Here is a 9,324-nt window from a genome sequence, read left to right as displayed (position 1 = left end):
TTGACATTTCAAAAAAATAACAAATTTTTATTGTCATCGAAAAATTAAATACAATCATGGTAATAAACTTTCCATAGGGGATATATGCACATGCCAACCACGTGCTCAGTGTAATAATATTAGCTAGGAAACTCGAGCTGCGAACAGAACAGTTTTTCCCGATTTGCTGGAGTGGGGTTAAAATCGCGTTTTTTCATTAATCAAAAATGCAACAAATAAAAGTAGTAAGTAATATTACCTAATGGTTATAACTTAGTAATTTTTTGTAAATATATATTTTTGTCGCATTAATTCTAAATATAATGTTATTCGAACTCTGTGTGACAGAAATATAAATAAACACATGTGCCTCAGGCACACATATGAAAAATCAAATTTTCAAGAATTTTAGATAATGACAAGAAAAAGCGAAACAAATGGTTGTAGCCATATTATCAATGAATCAAACTAACACCATTTTCAATGTTTTTCATCTCAAATCTTTTATAACATTGTCCATGATTAATTTCATTTGTTAAGACACAATAAACTTAATTTTTCACACAATTTTTCTGTGAAGTAGGTAACTAGTGCATTAACATTTTGGGTAACTTTGGGCTAGTTTAGACCTTTTAACCCTCTCCTTTGAGATTGACCTACTCGGAGATCTCTGTGTTAAATAGACAATCTTGTATTTAGTTTTTTACCCGTTTGATAATACACTTATTTGTTATCACATAATCATACTTTAATCTTTGCACATTTTTGTTTTTGTCTGTTTTAAATGTCTAAATGTACAAAAGGGTAAAAATATTTTAAAAGAAACAAAAGATATGCGTCATTTATTTTTAAAAGATCTTTTATAGAAAAAATATAACGGGTTTCAATGTGTGCTACTTGAGTCGGTGTAACGACAAAAAGTGACCCTTGTAGAATATTTCGTCGTTACACGACTTTATGATAATCGATCTTAAATTTAATATCTACAGCAAAGATATCAGAAACAACAATCAGGATTTAGAACAATGTAAATATTCCATAAGTAAAACTGTGAAAAAAAATGTTTTATATCTTTGTATTAATTGTCAAATGCCCGACACCAGACAAAATTAACACTGAGAAGGTCTAATGGTAGTTGTTATAAGATATGAACAAGAAAGAATATCAGTTTACTAAAATAACGCACATAGCAAGATTCCTTAATTGTTGTTTGCGCTGACATACATGTACTGAACATGTTATTGGTTTTTTTTTTCGCTGATGATAAAAAGAAATTTCAGTAAACATGATTACATTTTTTCATTATAAGAAAATAAAAGATGAAAACTGTAAATATACCTTAATTTGCTTATCTGTGCTTTGAGGTTCTTTCATTTATATTTCGCACACCTCCACTTGTGGAGGTTGCCTCCTACATGACTATACCAAATATAGTACATGTACATCACTTATTATTCTACATTTACAGCTTGAACCGAAAAATTATAAAATGAGCAATTTTGATATTTTGTAGTACCTCAATATTTTTTTTAAAGACTTCCAATAGCGTTCTCTCAACTTTTCTATTTGACTTTCTACCATCAGGCCATCGTCTCAAGCCACGGTCCGGAGTCCACATAAAGCTCTCTCCTACCCGTGGCTGCTTGATCACAAAAAGTGCCGTAATCTTGAATATTTACGCCTCTCTATTGTGACGTCATATTCAGTCAGTGGCAAGTTTTGTTTCCATTGCAACAATTGAAATCAACAGTATACAAGAAATATTTCGTAAACTGTGATTGGATATTGAAAGGTCGCTATAAAGTTCATCATCCAAGTATGCTTTACTTGCTTTTCATGAGCTACGAAGAATTCTCTCTTTGGCCAGAATGGGTGAACATTTTGGCCGTGGTTTGCGACGATGCCATCAGGCCTTTCTCTTGTAATAGTATTCTTATTTGTTTTTAAATGTTAAGTTTTTTGAGTAGAGACCTTTCTGGTTGAAGGTGATTTACCCACTAATGTATCACTGTCAGTGTCTATACTGGGTGCAGCTGATTTTCCTACTAACGTATCACTGTATCACTGTCAGTATCACTGTCAGTGTCTTTACTGGGTGCAGCTGATTTTCCTACTAACGTATCACTGTCAGTGTCTATACTGGGTGAAGGTGATTTCCCCACTAATGTATCACTGTCAGTGTCTATACTGGGTGAAGGTGATTTCCCCACTAATGTATCACTGTCAGTGTCTATACTGGGTGAAGGTGATTTCCCCACTAATGCATTATTGCCAGTGTCTATAGTGGGTGAAAGTAATTGCCCCACTAATGTATTACTTTCAGTGTCTATACTGGATGAAGGTGATTTGCCCACTAATGTATCACTGTCAGTGTCTATGCTGGGTGAATATTTTCATTGATAATACATTGTGTAAAATAATTTACTGTGTTGAATCACAGTGACTATAATCATGTTTATAATTAATCTAATCCCAGTATAATAGGGTCTAAATATTTCTAAATCTTTCAGAGGATTCAAATTTCACAATGTCTTACTGTATAATTACATGTATCTTGTATATACCTCTTATGAAACTTGTATGTTTGCATATATCATTATAAAGTAGAAAATAAAACTGTGAATGATGCTTATGGTTCTATAAGAGAGATAAAATAAATTGGAAAAAGAAAATCCTTCTCTTTATCTTTTATTGATAAGAATTTCAGAGCATCAAACTCATTATACCCCCGCTTGAAAAGTAATTGTTAATTCCGTCCGTCCGTCTGTTACGCTTTGGGGTACCCATCTCTTATCCGCAATTCCTTTCATACCACTTAATGAAATTCAATGAAACTTTCACAGAATCTTTATTTCATATTGCCATTGTGCACCTTCTATTTTACTTTTTGATCCGACACATATTTTGGATTTTCCTGCCACAGCAAACATGGACTTTGCCATTATAACTATATGGAGGCGGGAGGTATCATTTAGTGAGCTCATCGCTCACAGTACCTCTAGTTTATTTTTCATATAATGATATACATAGTTCTCAATCAACTCCCTTCAAACACAAATTAAGATCTCCTTTAAATAAGAATTTGATGGGGTACGTTTTGTAAAAAATTGACAATTTATTAAGGAAAGGTCGAAACTTTAGAATGAAGATGCACTACAACAAATCATACAATAGGCCCGTGGACCACATTACGCACATGAGCTGGGCAAAGCAGGGATCTTTTCAGTATTGAAAAGTTTAAAAATAAAAATATGATTTAGCTTACCCTCGGGGTTCATGATTTGAACAAAGTTGAATCTACATCCCAGAATGATTCCAAATAATTTTTTTTTATATTTTCTAGCAAAGTGGTTATTAAAAGAAAATGAACTTTGGTTATCAAAGGAGGATATGAGATTTAAGAAAAACAATTGGTGACAATTTTTCTAGATACTCAAGATAGTCCTTAATGCATTATTGAATGTGTGTGAGGATCGGAATTCTTTTTGTTTGACAGATAAATAAAAGTTTATCTGATAAAGTCATTATAGTGGTCAATATTTGTACAGTTTTAACCATATATCATGTAAGGCTTCACACCACTCCCTTTGCCCCAGTGAGAAGTTTGAACAAATTTGCCCATCACCTGGTTTGTGTAAGTTTTTATCTGCCCTAGTCTTTAAAAAGGATATGTTATTAAATAACCTCTTGTTTTGTTTTTATCTACCTTGTTTAAAAGCTATATCTTTATTTATCTACAAATGAAATTCCTGTGGCCAAAAATACTGTAAACCAACTTTTATTCGCGTGAGAGAAACTTTTGCAAGGTTCGAGAGAGCCTCGTCATTTCGAAAAATAATCGCCGCAAACGGTCCTGAAAGTCTCTGGGGCTATTTACAACGAAAAGGCCTGATTGCGTTAATTTATCATCGCGTATTATAATCTGGTAAATAGCGAAATAAAGTCGTCGCAATGAAATTTTATTTTACAGTATTCTTTGTGACAATTTTCATAAAATTAGCCCAGTCAGGGTGTTTATATATTGTTGCATTTGAATAAAAATTAATATGAGTGTTTGCAACATAAAAATTCTTCTTTTAATCTGCTACACATTTAGGGAAAATAACAAAAGAACTGCAACACGATTAAGCCCATATCAAAATAAAACAAGAGGCCCAAGAGCGTTGAATCGCTCTTCAGAGAAATTGTTCAATCTGTCAGACTTGATGTATCAGACTACTTAGTATACATAGTCATGTAAGTATACTGTGTATCTACATAAAGCCCTGAAGTTCCAAAAGTAGGTCATCATGACTTCCATTTTGGTTACAACATTTTCAGAGCCTAGGATAATCAACTGAAATTTTCCGAGGATCCCGAAATGCATAAATTGACATATAGATTGATGATATATTGTTAGCCATTCAGGACCTGAAATTTCTAAATATAGACATAAAAGTTTTAGAATAGATCACCCTGTCAATTTTTTTTTGTTTAACATTCTCCAAAGACCTAAAATACTTGTAAAAGCCAATCAGTACATGAACTAATTCGATATAGCCATAAAAATTCAAAAGTAGGTCACCATGACAGGTGTCACCATGACCTACTTCTTAGTGACATTATGCGGGACATACATGTACTTTTAAGTAGATGTTGTTTGACGTTCCTAGATACATCAACTGCATGACAAAGTTTGGTGATAATATCTTGAGAAGATTTTTAAATGATGCCATTAATTTTTATGAGTTCGAATTCATCTTCCCTCGGAAGATGAAAATATCATAAATAGTTTCCTTAAATATTAGCTGAACATTTAAGAAAGGTGAAGTCAATGTCAAACAAAAGGTCAGGCCGGTCAAAGTTGTTGATGCAGTTGAATACCTGTTATCAATATCGATCAGCATAGGAAGTTTGATACATGTATAAAGATATCTTGAATATCTTGTTTCTTTTGAAATTGAGCTGTGAACTTATCTAACACAAACCGGGACAGAAGGACAGAAGACGGACATAACAAACTCTATATGCTCCGTCCATTTCCGTGGCGGGGCATAAAAATCAGCCAAAGTAAAATGAGTGATTCATATTAAAATAGACTCTCCATAGGTATCCACCCCTTTCTTCCAGCTCGACCTGTCATCTGTTTGTAAGTCAGGAAGTCTATGGTTTTGCCGTGGAAGATCGGGGTCCTGATGATAACACGGCGGGCAGGAAGATTGACCCCAGAGGACAGGGTGGAGGTAGCTACCAGGACCTTAACTGACCCCTGTCTGAAGGCCCCCTCTAAAATATCTCTCTCATCAAAGGTCAAACCTGCAAGATCAAAGGTCAAACCTTCAAGATCAAACCTGCAAGATCAAATTAAAGGTCAAAACTGCAAGATCAGGGAAAATAAAAAAAATCAAATATTTACACTTTTTTTAAGCAAGAAGTTTTATATATAATTTTGTCGTAAAAATACGTAGAGTAATCTTTATTTTGATATGTTCCTGAAGATGTTGCTTAACGACGTCAAATAGTCATATAGAAGCAATTTTCTTCCAGAAAATATTGAACGTAGACTTGTACAAACTTAATATTTTTACCGAAGATGTGTCTATATACAAGACCAAGTACTGACACAAATAAATTGCGCTCTATATCTTACCCACAAGAAAAATCGTAAAGAAAAGGTCTTATTTTTGTTTTATTTTGATTGGATTTCAAAAAGAGCATCATTTCCGTAACGTGTTGGAATTTTTTTCTTCATTTTTAGCATTGTACATATCGCCGGTGTAACGACGAAAAGTGACCCCCGTAGAATATTTACCAAAGGGTCTTTTTTCTCCGTAGAAAAATGACCCCGGGTCAATATTCTACGATAAGTAGGGATAAGTATGGTCATTTTTCGACTGTAGAAAAACATTCCAGACCAGTAATTCTACGACTCCACACAAGTTGAAAAATGACCCCCATAGAAATATGACCCCCTACTTTTTTATATACACTAAAACCTTGTATATGTGTCTCCTGATATTATGCGCCCGAATCGAAAGATCCGAGCCGTATATTGTTTTTGTCCTGTCTGTCTGTCTGTTCTGTCTTTCTGTCTGTTTGTCTGTTTATCTGTTTGTCTGTTTGTCTGCAAACTTTAACCTTCGCCATAACTTTTGAAACATGAATGGTTGAGACTTCATATTTGCTATGCATACTCCACTAATTAACCTCTTTCAAATGAGACCAAGGTCAGTGACCTTGTGACCTTTACTGCGACCTATATGCTAAAAATATTTTTTTCTACAAACTTTAACCTTTGCCATATCTTTTGAACCATAAAGGATAGAGACTTCATATTTGGTATGCATACACCACTGATTAAGCTCTTTTAAATGACACCATGATCAATGACCTTGTGACCTTGACTGTGATCTATATGCTAAATATACCTTTTTTGTCGGGAAACTTTAACCTTCGCCATAACTTTTGAAGGAAGATATAGATAAATACTTAATATTTGGCATGTATACTCCACAAATGAAGCCCTTTCACATGACACCAAAGTCAATGACATTGTGACCTTGACTGTCCTACATGCTAAAAATAGCTTTTTTGAACCTTCACCATAACTTTTGAACCATGAGAGATAAAGACTTCATACAGTATTTGGTATGCATTCTTCACTAACCAGGTTCTTTCAAATGACACCAAGATCATTGACCTTGTGATCTTGACTGTGACCTATATGCTAAAAATGTTTTTTAACTTTGTTGCCGCCGGTCGCATAGTGTTTCACAAACACATCTTGTTTTTTCATACTTTCAAATGCCAGATAGGGTATTTTTTATGCCCCCATAAACGAAGTTTCGGGGGTATATAGTTTTTGTCGTGTCCGTCCGTCGGACAAAACGTGACTCAACACTGTCTGTCTCTCTGTCCGTCTGTTTGTCTGTATGTCCGCAAAAACATTAACCTTGCTCATAAACTTTTGATTTAGTGGAGCTATGACTTTCATGTTTCACGTGTGTATTCCTTTTGACAAGACCTTTCTTTGGGTACCACCAAAGTTGACATTTTGACCTTCACCTTGGAGTTTGATCCTCTTTTACACAAAAATTCCTAACTTTTTCTTTAACCATATCTTTTGAACAGTAGATACCAGGATATTTATACTTCACATATGTATTCTTTGTGAAAAGATCTTTCATTGGATACCGATAACCTTGACCTTTTGACCTTGACCTTGGAGATTTCCGTACTTGTGAAAAAACTTTAACCTTGGCCATAACTTTTGAAAGGTAAGGGATAGGGCTTTCATCCTTCACATATGTAATCCTTGTGAGAAGACACTTCAGTGGATACCCAGAACTGTGACCCTTTGACCTTGAACTTGGAGTTTGACCTACTTTAAAAAAACAAACCTTGACAAGATCTTTGAAAGGGTTTGGGCTTGTGCTTTCATACTTTACATATTTAATGCTTGTGACAAGACCTTTAATTTGATAGCAAGACCTTTGACCCTATGACCTTGACCTTGGAGTTTGCCCTACTTATCAATTTTTTAACCTTGGCCATAACTTCTGAACGTTTAGGACTTGGGCTTCCATACTTTACATACGTATTCCTTGTGGCAAGACCTTTTATTGGATACCAATTACCCTGACCTATTGACCTTGACTTTGGAGACTTTCGTACTTCTGAAAAAACAACCTTGGCCATAACTTTTGAACGCTAAGGCCTAGTGATCTCATACATGCACTAACATATGCAATCCTTTTGATAAGACCCTTCATTGGATACCAAGATTTCCAAAACTGATGAAAAATTTTCACCCTGGCTTGAATTCATATTTCAGAGCAATATTTCCTGTGAGTTTAATTTGCATTTAAGTTTAACCTTCGCTAATTTGTTGCCATACAGGGGCATCAGTGTTTCACAAACACATCTTGTTTATGTTCTTTTATTCTTTCCAACAATCAATTGCATATCTTAATAGTAGCATCACAATCAATGTATCTGGTATGGATATATTTTTGGCTTGCAGAATCGCAATGAATATTTATTGTTTAAGGAGCATAAATTTATGATTATATTTTGGGGGTTTTTTATCATTCAAAGGTTTTATTCCGAAAATGGCATGATATGTTTCTGATAACTATAAACTACAAATCCAAAAACACAGCATTGGAAGCAACAAAAGCAACCTTATTTAACTATATAAATCAATTCCCTTAGCTGTTACCTTTAAACTTACATAAACATCTGTATGCATTCTGTTTTAAAATACATACTTTTTAACTACATGTACCTTATATAAAGTACTATACTTTTTCTTGTATATACAGGAAATACCATACACATCGAGAACGTTTTTATAATGATATTAAAAATTCCTCCAAAAACTGGCAAAAATTGAGTGAATAATAGTTCAATCTTCAGAGATATCTTTAAATAGTTCAACCTTCAGAGATATCTATAAAATCCAAAAAAAAAAAAAATTAAATCCCTTTTCAACACTTTTTAGTCAATAGACACCTGACCAATGGTTGCTGTTACATTCCTTTCTTCTGAGATTTTGTATAGACACAACCTCTGCAAATTAATGAACTCTTAGTCATGCCATTAATTCGACATAAAGTCATAGCATATATATACAGTCGAAAAGTTAATGCCAAAGTAAAAGTGTGGAATTTTTGTGTAAAAGTATGTCAAACTCCAAGGTTAATATCGAAAGGTCAAAATTGGTCGTTCACAAAAAAAGGTCTTGTCGATCAAAAATATACACCTGTGAAATATGAAAGCCGTATATTCCCACCCGGTCTAAAGTTATGGGTAAGGTTCAATTTTTTGCGGACAAATATACAAACAGTCAGACAGACAGGTAAAAAACTTCAAAGCATAAGTACTCGGCATTCGACGTATGATCTAACCAGGGACCTATATACTGTAACAGGAAAGGAGAAAATGTATGGCTGGACCGGGAATCGCACCCGGAACCCCTGTATCTCCAGTCAGGTGCTCTACCAACTGAGCTATCCAGGCCGATATCCACGGCCCAAACCATTACATTCCTCCCTCCTTAAATGGTCTTCGCCCTCGAAGACACAACCCAAGTTCTTATTGCCCCTGGCAGGACTTTCACCTGCAGGTCCAGGGGTGGTCAACGGCACCAAATCTGTAACAGGAAAGGAGAAAATGTGTGGCTGGACCGGGAATCGAACCCGGGACCCCTGTATCTCCAGTCAGATGCTCTACCAGCTGCGCTATCCAGACCGATATCCACGGCCCAAACCATTACAATACTGGGTCAATACTAAATAGTATCATGGACCTAATTAGGTCTATGATAGTATATAGTCCCTGATCTAATATTGTATTTTAATTTGG

The sequence above is a fragment of the Saccostrea cucullata genome, unplaced genomic scaffold (assembly GCF_032062105.1).
Source record: "Saccostrea cucullata isolate Sc308-1 unplaced genomic scaffold, CSIRO_AGI_Scuc_v1 ctg2176, whole genome shotgun sequence".
In the NCBI taxonomy this organism is placed as follows: Eukaryota; Metazoa; Mollusca; class Bivalvia; order Ostreida; family Ostreidae; genus Saccostrea; species Saccostrea cuccullata.
This window is presented reverse-complemented; position numbering follows the sequence as displayed.